This window comes from Puma concolor, chromosome A1 (assembly GCF_028749965.1).
Source record: "Puma concolor isolate L17-30 chromosome A1, mPumCon1.1.hap2, whole genome shotgun sequence".
Lineage (NCBI taxonomy): Eukaryota > Metazoa > Chordata > Mammalia > Carnivora > Felidae > Puma > Puma concolor.
The window spans coordinates 86,871,926-86,885,817 of NC_141667.1; positions in this window are offsets into that span (position 1 = coordinate 86,871,926).

Below are 13,892 nucleotides of genomic sequence, written 5' to 3' on the forward strand. Positions count from 1 at the left end.
TGACTTTTGAGGAACTAGTCTAAATAACCAGGAAATGCTGTGGTAAATACATGAATATGAAAAGATGACTTCAAATCCAAGACAGCTAGTAGTATAGAAAGCGAAACACACCAGCCCAACTGGAAATAGAACCAGTATCACTGTCTTTATTGAATAGCACAAAACTAACATATAAGGACAAGAATATATTATTTTCAAACCAGCTTCACAGACACCAACTTTGGCAGATGGTGTCAAGATATTATAAAGCCAAAAAAGGGGGGAAACATTGCTTTAGAATAGGTTCTAGCATTTGTATGTTAAGGTGTATAGCCTAATGTGATTCAAGAGAACAAGTTTATGACATACTAGGAATTTCTGATACATTGTAGCTAATTCTAAGTAGAAATGGATTTTCCTACTTCTAAATTCAAGACTTACATAAGTTCTCAACATCAATTTCCAATCCAAACAAAATGATTATTACCTCTGGCACTGGTAGATCTCTGGGAATGTTAATAAAGTTAAAATAGTGTATTAAAACATCTTGGTATAATTTAGAGATTTATTTACTAGTTACACAAAACAGTCTTACCAGTGAACAGAAGAATGTGAAAGATTAAAATACATTGTCCTAAGATGAAAAATCTAACAGTTTCTTCTAACAACTGATGAAAGTCAAATTATTACATTCTTATTACTTTAGATGACATGAATTTTTGCCAAATGAAAAGCTATCTGATCCTTACTGAATATAGGAAAGTATATGAATTAGATCATTTTTCTCTAATGAATTAATAGTGTAACTAATGATAGAAATGCAAAAAAATTGTTAGAATAAGCATCCAGTTTCTGCTTTTATTTTTTTAAGAAAATCAACATTTCTACCTTCTAGTGCAAGGCACACTTTTATAATGTACACATATACATGTGTACATTCTTAATAGGTCTGAATCCCAAAAGGTTAGTACTCAAGATGTTTAGATCAAAAGGAAAATAACAGGAAACTAAGATATAACACACGCATCATGTAAACAAACAGGATGCTAGCAGCCTACAAAAGTATATCCAGAACCCACAACAAAATCGCACATGCATTCTTCCCCAAATTGTTAATTCCAAAATTAAAACAGCAAAGAAAAAAATGTTCACTCCGCTCACTATTCTTCCTCCTATGAGGAGAATCAACTTTAGGAAACCCTTGTGAGGAACGAGCCATAACAGTGCATGCTCTGTAGAGAAGTAGTGGACAAATGCCTCAGACTGATAAGCTTTTATGAGTGCCTTGAGCAGACTGACCAGGAAAGCCCAATAAATTCCTTCATTACACTGTCCTCTGTATTAGTTTCCTACTGGCTGCTGTACTTTAGAACAGGAGAGTTAAAACAACTAAACTTTGGGGTGTCTGGTTTAAGCATCCAACTTTGGCTCAGGTCATGAACTCATGGTTTGTGAGTTCAAGCCCCATGTCGGGCTTTCTGCTATCAGCACAGAACCCGTTTTGGATCCTCTGACACCTGCCCCCCCTTGCCCTCCCCTGCTCATGTTCTCTCGCTCGCTCGCTCACTCTCAAAAATAAAATAAACATAATTTAAAAAAAAAAATTTATTCTCTCACAGTTCTGGTGGCTAGAAGTCCAAAATCATGGCAGGGCCATGTTCCTTCTCAAGTCTGGAGAGGCAGAGCTTTCCTTTTCTTGCTTCTGGTGGTGGCTGGCAATCTTTGGCAGTCCTTGCATTATAGATGCATCACTGGAATCTCTACCTCTTTATCTAATGTCCATCTTCTCCCACTGTATCTCTGTCTCTTCTGGCTTTCTCCTCTAAGTCTCTCCTCTTCTTATATAGACATAGTCATAATGGATTAAGGGCCCACCCTACTCCAATATGAGCTTATATTAACTATTTATATCTGCAATGACCCTGTTCCAAATAAAGTCATATTCTGAGATATTGGGGATTAGAGTTTCAACCAATCTTTTTGGGAGATGCAATTGAATGCATAGCAACTTCCTTTCCTCCAAAAGAGAAAACACGGTAACAATGTAGTACCTATAAGGAAAAGCTACCTATTTAGAGGAAATACAGTTAGCCATTATTCCTCACTTTATAGAGCAGATTTAGCCCTGAGCTGTAAAACCACTATAAATCAAAGGAAACATTCCCTCCCTCTCCCACCCCTTTTCCCTGATGAGATACTGTATTGGGTGAGCACTCATTTGGGAGACAAGGAAACTAAGTTCTGGTCCACAGACACTAAGTGGCTAAATGAACTTCAACAAGTCATCTGAGTTTCCTGGGGTTCCATTTCCTATTTCCTAATTGAACAAACTCTAAAAAAAAATAAACTCCTCTTGCAGCAATACCTTTCTATTCAGAGAACGTTACATAATTGAGTTAAAATACCATAACCTTGTGCCCAGACTCTGGACTTCAAGACTTTATATTGTAAAACTTGTAATTTCCCTATATTTAAACCAACATGGTAGCTTGAAACTTAACACAACTGAGTTTCACTCTAGAAAAGAATGTATGTAAGCTGCTGTTTTATTTCAAAACAGTAAGAGCTCACCATATTCTTTTATAGCTAGCCATGATATCATCCAATAACCATGGTGTTTTAAAAAGTGCATTGTTGGGGTCCTGGCTGGCTCAGTCAGTTGAGCATCCCACTTCAGCTCAGGTCATAATCTCACGGTCCAGGAGTTCGAGTCCCACATCAGGCTTACTGCTATGAGGGCAGAGCCCTCTTCAGATCTTCTGTCTGCCTCTCTCTCCACCCGTCCCTGACTCATGATCTCCCAAAAATAAACATTATAAATAAATACATAGATATATTAAAAATAATAAATAAAATAAATAAATAGTGTATTATGTCAGGAATTAAGAATCCTAGACCTCCATCTTCCTCTAGCAAGTTGATCCCCTTGTACATATCAGTGACCTCTCTGGACCTCTGTTTCTTCAATCTTCACCATTTAGAATGAAACTTTACCATGGCTTCTGCAGTTTCTTCTAGTCAAATAGTCTACTAGGCTACCTGTTATTCAAAGGGATGACATTCATCTGAGACACTGCTTTTAGAATGCCACATAATCAAGCTATGGGCATACCTTGGAGATATTGCAGGTTCAGTTCCAGACCATATCAATAAGGTGAATATTGCAATAAAGCAAGTAAAATAAATTTTTTGGTTTCCTAGTGACTATAAAAGTTATATTTAGGGGCGCCTGGGTGGCGCAGTCGGTTAAGCGTCCGACTTCAGCCAGGTCACGATCTCGCGGTCCGTGAGTTCGAGCCCCGCGTCGGGCTCTGGGCTGATGGCTCAGAGCCTGGAGCCTGTTTCTGATTCTGTGTCTCCCTCTCTCTCTGCCCCTCCCCCGTTCATGCTCTGTCTCTCTCTGTCCCAAAAAAATAAATAAACGTTAAAAAAAAAAAATTTAAAAAAAAAAAAAGTTATATTTACACTACACTATAATCTATTAAGTATGAAAAGCATTGTGTCTAAAAAAAAACCAATGTGTACACCTTAATGAAACAGTAATTTATTGCCAAAAAAAAAAAAAAGGTAACCATCATCTGAGCTTTAAGCAAGTAGTCATCTTTTTGCTGGAGGATGGGCTGATGGCTGCTGACCAATCAGGCTGGTGGTTGCTGAGATTGGGGTGGTTGTGATAAATTCCTTTTTCTTTTTTTCTTTTAATGTAAACTCTATGTCCAACATGGGACTCGAACTCACAAGAGTCACATGCTCTACCAACTGAGCCAGCCAAGTGCCCTTGGTTGTGGTAATTTCTTAAAATAAGACAGCAATGAAGTTTGCCACATCAACTGACTCTTCCTTTTATGAGTCATTTTTCTGTAGCATGTGAAGCTGTTTGATAACATTTTACCTATGGTAGAACAATTAAAATTGAAATCAATCCTCTCAAACACTGCCACTTCATCAACTAAGTTTACGTCATATTCTAAATCTCTTGTTGTCATTTCAACAGTCTTCACAGCATCTTCACCAGAAACAAATTCCATCTCAAGAAACCATTTTTTTTGCTCATTCGCAAGAAGCAACTCCTCATCTGTTAAAGTTTGATAGTGATGCTGCAGCAATTCAGTCACATCTCCAGGCTCCACTTATAATTCTAGTTCTCCTGCTATTTCCACCACATCTGCAGTCACTTCCTCAACTGAAGTCTTGAACCTCTCGAAGTCATCCATGAGGGTTGGAATAACTTCTTCCAAATTCCTGTTCCTGTTGATATTTTTACTTTTTCTCATGAATCACAAATGTTCTTAATAGTATCTAAAATGGTGATTTATTTCCAGAAGGTTTTCAATTGACTACCCAGATCCATCAAAGCAATCATTATCTTTAGTAGATACATACAGCGTAATGTATTTCTTTAATAACTAAGACTTGAAAGTTGGGGCTCCTGGCTGGCTTAGATGGTATAGCATGTGACTATTGATCTTGGGGTTGTAAGTTCAAGTCCCACATTGTGTATAGAGATTACTTAAAAATAAAATCTTAAAAAATAATAATACATCTTTGCATACACACACACACATACACACACACACAATTACTTGAAAGCTCCACATGGTCAGCACAGAGGCCAATGAGGGGCTCCATCTCATGAACCATGAGATCATGACCTGAGCAGAAATCAAAAGTCAGATGCTTAACCAATTGGGCCACTCAGGAGTCCCTGGAGTGGTACTTTTTAATTTGCTTCCAGAACTTTTTCTTTTCATTTACAACTTGGCTAACTGTTTAGCATAAGAGACCAATCTTTTGGCCTGGCTTGACTTTTGACATGCCTTCCTCACTAGGCTTATTTATTTCTAGGTTTTGATTTAAAGTGAGAGACCTGTAACTCTTTCATATTAACACTAAGAGGTCATTGTAGAGTCATTACTTGGCCTACTTTCAATAATGTTGTGTCTCAAGGAATAGGGAAGCCCGAGGAGAGGGAGAGGGAGAGGGACAGGGAACAGCCTGTCAGTGGAACAGTCAGAACACACACAACATTTATCAATGAAGTTCACAGTCTTATAGGGGTGTGGTTCGTGCTCCAAAAGAATTACAACAGCAACATGAAAAATTACTGATCACAGATCACCATAACAAATATGATAATAATGAAAAATTTCGAAATATTGTGAGAATTACCAAAATGTGACACAGGGACAGTGAGCAAATGCTGTTGGAAAAATGGCCCCAATGACTTGCTCAACACAAGGTTGCCACCAACCTTCAATCTGTAAAAAACACAGTGTCCACAAAGTGCAATAAAGTGCAGTGTAATGAAATGAGGTGTGCCTATATGTAATTTGGGATTCATGTGGTTATTTAGGCAAAAATCTCTCTCTTACTTAAGGTAACTAAAATCTTCCCAATTCTAACATGAAGATATGTATTTTTACCTATAGCATTGAACAACTGTAATATATACTCCTAATGCTAAGATATAGATATAGATCTAAAATATTTCATGACATGACTAGTAAATAAGGAATATATTTGGTTTTCTAAAACTTATCTAGCAAACATTAATCCACAGAGTAGCCAAGTCTTAGTTGGTATAAGGGTCAGAAGAGAGTAAAACTTCTAAGATCTGGCTCTTATTCAGGAGCAACTGCAAAGTCACCTGCCTGCTTACTTATGGGAAAGATACCAGTGACTCTGGTTTACATAAATGGAGGGAGGAAGGTGGTAGGCAAGCTGAAACATTCCTTTGAAGGGAACTTGAATATTTCTCTGTTCACCTTAACGTTGTTTACTTCAAAGATAATCTCCAATTTAGCATTAACACTAGATTCTCTCAAGACGAAAAAATGAACCTGGGATATTTCCATTTGGGACAACGCTACTAAGGTACACAGTAGAAAAACCTGGAGAAAAACAGCCGTATAAAGTTTGGACTACAATCCCCTCTTATTACATAGTAAAATTTTCTTCCAAGATACCCTGGGCTCAGCTCTAATGGAATACAACATAATAGAGTTTTGTTACCTTAGAGTATTATCTATACCATTCTATGCCTCTTTGACAGTTAACTTTCTTGATTCAATAAAGAAGAAGAAAATTGGTCCAATTTCAGGAAAATCTATTAACTTGTTTAGTTCTCTAAGGTACTATTCTTCAGCACATTGAAGCACTAGCTAACAAAATAACATCATAGAAATCGAAAAGATCTGACCAGGAAGAACTGGGAGTCTATATTCTTAAATTAGGGGAGAGAGTGTATGTCTGTCTGCCTTAATCTTCTTCCTCATAAGCCCATGTAGAGTGATTTGTGGAACTATGGCACATGTGTATTTTGCCTTGGCTTGTCATATAAAATACCATCCTATAAAGCTCCTATAATATGCCAGGTACTATGCAAGGTCTCTTCATGTACATCTACCTTATTTATGCTTACAGTCACTTTCAAAGACAGCTGTTACATGTATTTTTCAGTTGGGAAAACTGTTTTCAAAAACGGTTAAGCAACTGTCTCAAATCATACACCGGTCAAATTAAAGACTAACGATTCACATCCAGGACTATCTGGATTTAAAGTCTTAGTATTTTATGGATACCTGGCTAGCTCAGTTGAAAAAGCCCCGGACTCTTGATCTCAGGGTTGTGAGTTTGAGCCCTACATTGGGTGTAGAGATTACTGAAATAAATTTTTTTTACTACTTATTTATTTTTGAGAGAGAGACACACACACAGAGTGAGTGGGGAAGGGGCTGAGAGAAAGGAAGACACAGAATCCAACGCAGGCTCCAGGCTCCAAGCTGTTAGCACAGAGCCTGATACGGGGCTCGAACCCACAAGCCGTGAGATCATGATCTGAGCCGAAGTTGGTCACTTAACCAACTGAGCCACCCAGGCGCCCCTGAAATAAATGTTTAAAAGCTTAAATAAATAAAATCCTGGCATTTTATTATAACATTAAATATATTATTAAATATATTAAATATATAATATGCATTTAAATTAAATATATTATTAACTCCTTATCTGACTCAATTCTTTGTCTTCAGAAAGCCCCAAGATAGCATAAAATTCATTGATCCACACCAGGACTCCACAAGAACTAGACATTAGAATGGCAAATACTGCTAGTAGAAGTTGGAGGATCTAAAATATTGGGTACAGTTGTGGGCAGCTCTGAGCTCCAAAGGGAGGAGTGAGAAATTCAAAGGCAGACCAACCACACGTTGTCTTCACAAAGGTAGTTCCAACCGTTAGCTGCTAGTACAGGGAGAAAGGTCACTGAGAGCAGAACTGCCAAGAGAAAGCTGAGGTAGGCCCAGGAGAAAGGACCTGCTTCCAAAGGGAAAACTAGGTCATAGTGCAATGCTCTCCCAGGATCCCTGCCCACTGGGAATGCCCCAGTGAATGTACCTGGACTAGTATGACAGTCAGATGACTCCTCTGAAAACCGAGCTAATTAACCCCTTCATGTGATGGAAGGAATATTTCAGCTTATCATTTCTTCAGTGTATAAGTAATAAATGATGATCAAACAATCAATTAAATGGAAATGGGAAAGCTGCTGGACTTTAAAACATCTCTGACGCATAGTAGACATTGTGGATTTTAAACTTCTGACATTCATCCATTCTATCATCAACCAACAAATGATCATTTCACATGACACTTAGTTCTGTGCATGCCCTGAGAAAATCAGAACTAAATCCATCAAAGTTTCAATAGTCTCACACCATCATGCCACTTGCTATTGCTAGATACTTCAGGGAAATGATGATTGTTAGCCCTTTTCTTTCCATCCATCTCTCTACATGTTTTCTCAAAGAGATCATTCATTTCCTTAGCTTCAATTATCAACCCCATGATAAAAACTTTCTAAAAACGATTATTTCTAAAATAATCCTCATCCTTCTGCATGGACCCAATCCCACCCCCAAAACTTCCCTCTTTATGGAATTTCTGATCTCTGTTCAAAGTTCCATTCTCCTCACCCTTTCATTCCATGTCTCAGTTATGAAGTCCCCTCTATGCCAATCAGTTATGAAACTTTCTCAGTCTTTTCTGTAAGACCTCCATGGTACCTGGCCCTTTCCCTCAAGTCCCATTGCTACCCTCCTCATCTGGGTGTTTATCCTTTCACACACTTCATACTTCTTTCCACCAATTCCAAAATCTTAGCTTAAGCCTCAAATTCTCCATACAGTTTTTGGGCCATTCCAATCTTCAGTGATCCCGGCCACTCTGGAGTTCTCCCAGCATTACTCTACCTCACAGCATTTGTTCTAGTTTATGATTGCTGCCCAGTGAATATTTCATCCTGCCCCACCAAACCCCCAACCATCACAATGCCCAGTCCCCCTTGGACACAGAACAGATGCTCAAAAAATACTTGGGCAATGATTAACATCTCAACACTGCTATCTGCTGAATCTGTTCCCCCCTCTAATTAATATGGTGAAGCCCTAATGCCCAATAGGACTATCTGAAGATAGGACCTTTAGATGGGAATTTAAGGTAAATGAGGTCAGAAGGGAGGTGTCCTAATCCGGTAGGAATATGGCCTTAGAAGAAGAGGATAAGAGAGTTCTCCTCCTGTTTGTCTCTCTGTCTTTTGCTGCCATGAGGACACAGCAGAAAGGTGGCCATCTGTAAGTCAGAAATAGAGCTCTCACCAGAACCCAGCCACACTGGCATCCTGATCTTGGACATGTCAGCCCCCAGAACTGTGGGAACATAAATATGTATTGTTTAAGGCTCCCAGTCTATAGTATTAAGGTTTCATCCTCATAAAAGAAAAGAAGGACTACCACATGAAGTACTTTTTTTTTTTTCTATATGTGAGGTAGCAACTTAGAGGATGATCATACTTAACGAAGTTTCTTCCTAGCGGTGTAACTTCTAAAGAAGGTGTCTCTGTCCAGCTGTCTACATCTCCTTCAGTGTAATAATTTTCCCCACCGCACCCTTTTAGCCATGAGGTATGGATGAGCTAATAAAGAATAAGCCCTGGTTAGCTCAATCTTGTCACACTGGCCACATTTAAACATTTAAGGATGGGCAAATGACCCAGTGTTGACCAGAGATGTATATAAGACTTTTGTGAAGATTTCTGGGAAATTTCCTTGCTCTTACCAAAAAGTGATCAGGACAGATACTCTCTTTGCCACAGGAACTACTATATGTGGAATTGCTTCAGGTGTTTATTTACAGTGTAGGAAGCCAGGCTAAAAATGAAGCAGACAATCAGAGAGGGGCAGAGCTGAAAGACTCAATGGAAATAGAATTGTAGTCTTGATCTGGTTATGCCTGAAGCCTGATCTCCCACTGCACTCTATTGAGCCAGTAAATTTCCTTCACTGCCAGTTTGAATCTGGTCTTCAATTACCCACAACCGGAAATATCTTTCTTATAGAAGGGAAAGCCAAGCTAAGTCCATTAAAATGAGGATATTATTATTCACAGGAGAGAATTCAGAACTTTTCATTCTTTGTGTCTCAATCTGACCCAATTCATACCTGAAATGCTTTCTAAGGACATTTGTAACTACTTTACAATACTGTATCTTTCTGTGAATGCTGGTCCATTCCACAGCCTAAGGCACTGTGAGTACACTAAATTGACATTACATTAATTTGTCCTCTCAGAACAACAAACTAGAGCCTCTGATCGAACAGATAAAACAACAGAATAAACATTTGAAGATGCAATGCAAAGGCATATCTTTAGGAGGACCAAAACTCTACTAAGAAGAATTGAGGACTAATCATAAGACGACCGAAAAAAGCCTGGGTCCTACAAAAAAGCAGAAACAGAATCAGCAGCATAAAAACTGTGGAAGACAATGAAGTAGCAGGAGGTCCAGAGCCACATATTTTTGTTATGGTTGAGATAACACACTTTAGCTAAATTCTGTTTCTGGTTCCAAGCCTAATTTAAAAAAAAAAAAAATCATTCTCAGTAGAAAAATTCAAAGAAGATCTAACAACCACAGATTAAGATCTATGAAGAAAAGTTTAAAGCCAGGATAATATAGCCCAGGGATCACAATACCAAATGCTTTCAGTGACCGGGCAGGTACTGTGTATGAGCAGACTGTGTGTAGTGGGGAGTGGAGAGGACTGAGAATTAGTGCTCTGTTCAAAGTGCACAAGGGGTACTCCGCTTCAGTTGATTCCTGCCCTGTAGAAATATTAGCCTTGTGTTGTCAGATTTTCTTTTTTCTCGAGAGAGAGAACGTGGAAATGTGAGGGTGCCTGGGTGGCTCTCTCAGTTAAATGTCCAACTCTTGATCTCAGCTTAGGGTCGTGAGTTCAAGCCCCACATTGAGCTCTGTGCTGGGCATGAAGACTACTTAAAAGAAAGAGAAAGAGACAAAGAGAAATTGGAAATGTGTGTATATAGGGAGTATGTGTGTAAAATCAGCTAATCAGGAAAATAAAATAAAATAAAAAAACACTGCTCAGTCCAAAACAAGGAAAAAGAAAAAAGAAAGTCAGTGAGCCGTTTCTCTGAGCTATTCTGTAAAGAAGTCAACTTAAAGGTTTTTCCAGCTTTTTCTGACCACAACCTAAAATAAAAAATACATTTTATGTGGCAACTTAGAACAAATATACAAAATAAACATAATTGAATTAGAGAAAAAAAGTTATTTTAAGGGTTGCACTTGATGGGGAACCTGGGTGGCTCAGTTGGTTAAGCATCCAACTCTTGATCTCGCCTCAGGTCATGATTTCACAGTTCATGAATTCAAGCCACACACCGGGATCCACACTGAAAGCATAAAGCCTACTTGGTATTCTCTCTCTCTCCCTTTCTCTTTGCCCTCCCACCTCTCTCTCTCTCTCTGAAAATAAATAAGCTTTTTAAAAAAGGTTGTACTTGATATTTTTATTTAATTTTGTTTTATCTTATCTTATTGCATTATGCTTTATTTTTTTAAAGCTGGTTGTGACTTATTAAATAGATTTTATAACTCATGAATAGATTATGATATAAAGTTTAAAAAACACTCCTATTAAATTTTTCTTCAAATTCCTCTATGCATTTTTTAAGTTTTTTTAGAGTTTATTAATTTATATGTGGGGAGAGAGAGCACAAACAGAAGAGGGGCAGAGAGGGAAGGAGAGAGAGAATTCCAAGCAAGCCCCAAGCCGTCAGCCCAGAGCCCAATGTAGGTCTTGATCTCATGAACCGTGAGATCATGACCTGAGCCAAAATCAAGACTGGGTGGGACTCTCAACCTACTGAGCCACCCAGGCCTCCCCCTTCTATACATTTTTTAAAATGTATCTTTCCTTCTCTTCAAAGAACAGCACAAGAAGGGATACAAACCTGTAAATGTTGCTTGAGGAGTGTAGGTCAGCTGAGATGACAGTAATAGCTACCAGGGGTTGAGCACTTTTCCAGGAGTATGGTTCAGCCCATGTGCTCTAGGACCACCCTGCAGGATTCTAATCCCAGCATGGCCACCTACAAGCTGTGAAACCTTAGGCGAGTTACTTAACCACTCTGTGTCCAGTTTCCACATCTGTAAAAAGGAGATAACAATGATACAAATGCCTCATGAGGCTTTTGTGATGATTGCTGTAAACTTAAAGCTGTGCACGTATAAGACAATGTATCACACATAGCAAATACCATAGTAGAAGTGTTTGCCATTGTCATCAGTAGTACTTCATAGAAATTATATTATTTAGCTTTCCAATAATCATCAGGAACAGAATAACAGAGCCGTTAAACAGTCCCATTTATAGCCGTTAAATAGTCCTGTTTATACTTCAACAAAGAAGTAGGTAGGAATGGCTACCTTTTATTCAGGGCATCAATCCTTCATAGGTGACTCAGGGGTGAACCCAAGTTGGTAAGGTGATCACAATAAACCTTCTCCCTTTGCCGGTGATGGCTTAAGAAAGAGCATGTGAATTACTTCTGGCCAATGAACCACATGGCATCCAGGAAGTGTTTCTCCCTTAAAGTAAAATGGAAGGAGAAAACATCCTATCTTCTTCCGCTGCATGTTGTTATGTCTAGATGTGATGCCAGAAAGGGCAGCATGCCTTTAGCAATCATGAGGGAAACCAGTAAAGAACAAAGGGAAAGGAACACTTGCGTACACAAGGAGGAAGGGCACCATCCCCATTACAGATGGGGAAGGTGAGGGATAAAATAGGTATAGGAAGTTTTCAAAAATGACACTCAGGGGGAGCCTGAGTGACTCAGTCGATTAATCTCATTTTCTCGGGGTCCGTGAGTTCAAGCCCCCCATAGGGCTCTGTGCTGACAGCTCAGAGCCTGGAGTTGGCTTTAGATTCTGCATCTCCCTCTCTCTCTGCCCCTCCCCCACTCATGCTCTGTCTTTCTCTCTCTCTCTCTCAAAATAAATAAACATTAAAAAAAATCACACTCACAAAGTTGTCCATTCTTTACCCATTATGCTACAATAGCCCTATCCTAAAGAATGTCAAATTTTTTTAGTTTATTTTCATTTATTTTGAGATAGAGATAGAGAGCTAACGGAGGAAGGGCAGAGAAAGAAGGGAGACAGAATCCCAAGAGGGCTCTACAATGATGGGCTCAGCGGACTCAGTGCAGAGCCTGATGCGGAACTTGAATTCACAAACCGTGATATCATGACCTGAGACAAAATCAAAAGTCTGATGCTTAACTAACTCAGCCACCCAGGTGTCCTGGAACGCCATTAAAAAAAAAAAGAAATGTTTATTTATTTTGAGAGAGAGAGAATGGAGCAGGGGCAGAGAGATAGGGGGAGAGACAATCCCAAGCAGCCTCCACACTGTCAGTGCAGAGCCTGACACAGGACTTGATCCCACAACCATGACCCGAGGTGATATCAACAGCCGGATGCTCAAACGACTAAGTCATCCGGGTGCCCCAAAGAACATCATTTTTTGCTAAATGTCCTGAAGATATGGGAAACATTTCCAGAATCGGTTGTCCATCTCAAGACCTTTAAGGTTAGTTAACATGGTCATTTGTTGGGGGTAGGTAGGTTGTGATCCTGTCAATATGTACAGTATTGATATATTTACTTTATGCCATACTCTGCTACTTTGTACATGTTGATTACTTTGCAGCTATTCTCTTCTTATTACATGTCTATAGATTAGTTTCTCTCTAACTAGGCTGTCGATTCCATAATTATTCTGATGAACAACCTTAAGCCAAGGTGTTATTGACTAATAATAGATTAACAAATCCCTGTTTCCAGACTATGTTTTTAACATGCGTCTTCACTAAGAGAATTTAAATACTCTGTAATTACAGAGACTCTGGCAGGGATATAAGACATATTAGGGGTGCAAAGTGACCATTTTGACCCCTAAAAATAACACCCCTTAATCAGCTGCCTTGGTCTCTGAGTCTGACATTTTTCTTCTAAAACCTAGCAGGCATAATATTCTCCATGGCAACCTCCCTTATTATTCCAGTGAACGCAAGAATACCTAAATAAAAAAGTATTACATAGGCATGATGTTTAAGTACTAAGTCACAGGGCACCTGGGTGGCTCAGTTGGTTGAACGTCCAACTTCAGCTCAGGTCATGATCTCCCGGTTCATTGACAGCTCAGAGCCTGGAGCCTGCTTTGGCTTCTGTGCCTCCCTCTCTCTCTCTGCCCCTCCCCTGCTCACAGTCTGTCAATCTCTCTCTCAAAAAATAAATAAACATTAAAAGAAAATTCAAACAAAGAAAATGTACTAAGTCATTTCACAAAGCTAAAACAACCTCATTTGGTTTTTTGAATCAATATTTTGATTCTAAGAAACACACTTTTATTTCACATTTTAACAAGTCTTAAATTGGTTAGTATCTTGCTACCTTTGTTGATTCCGGCTGGAATCATGATGCACTTGCCACTGACTGTACACAAACTTTTAGTTATTTCTGGAGGCAACACTGAAAACTCTAAACC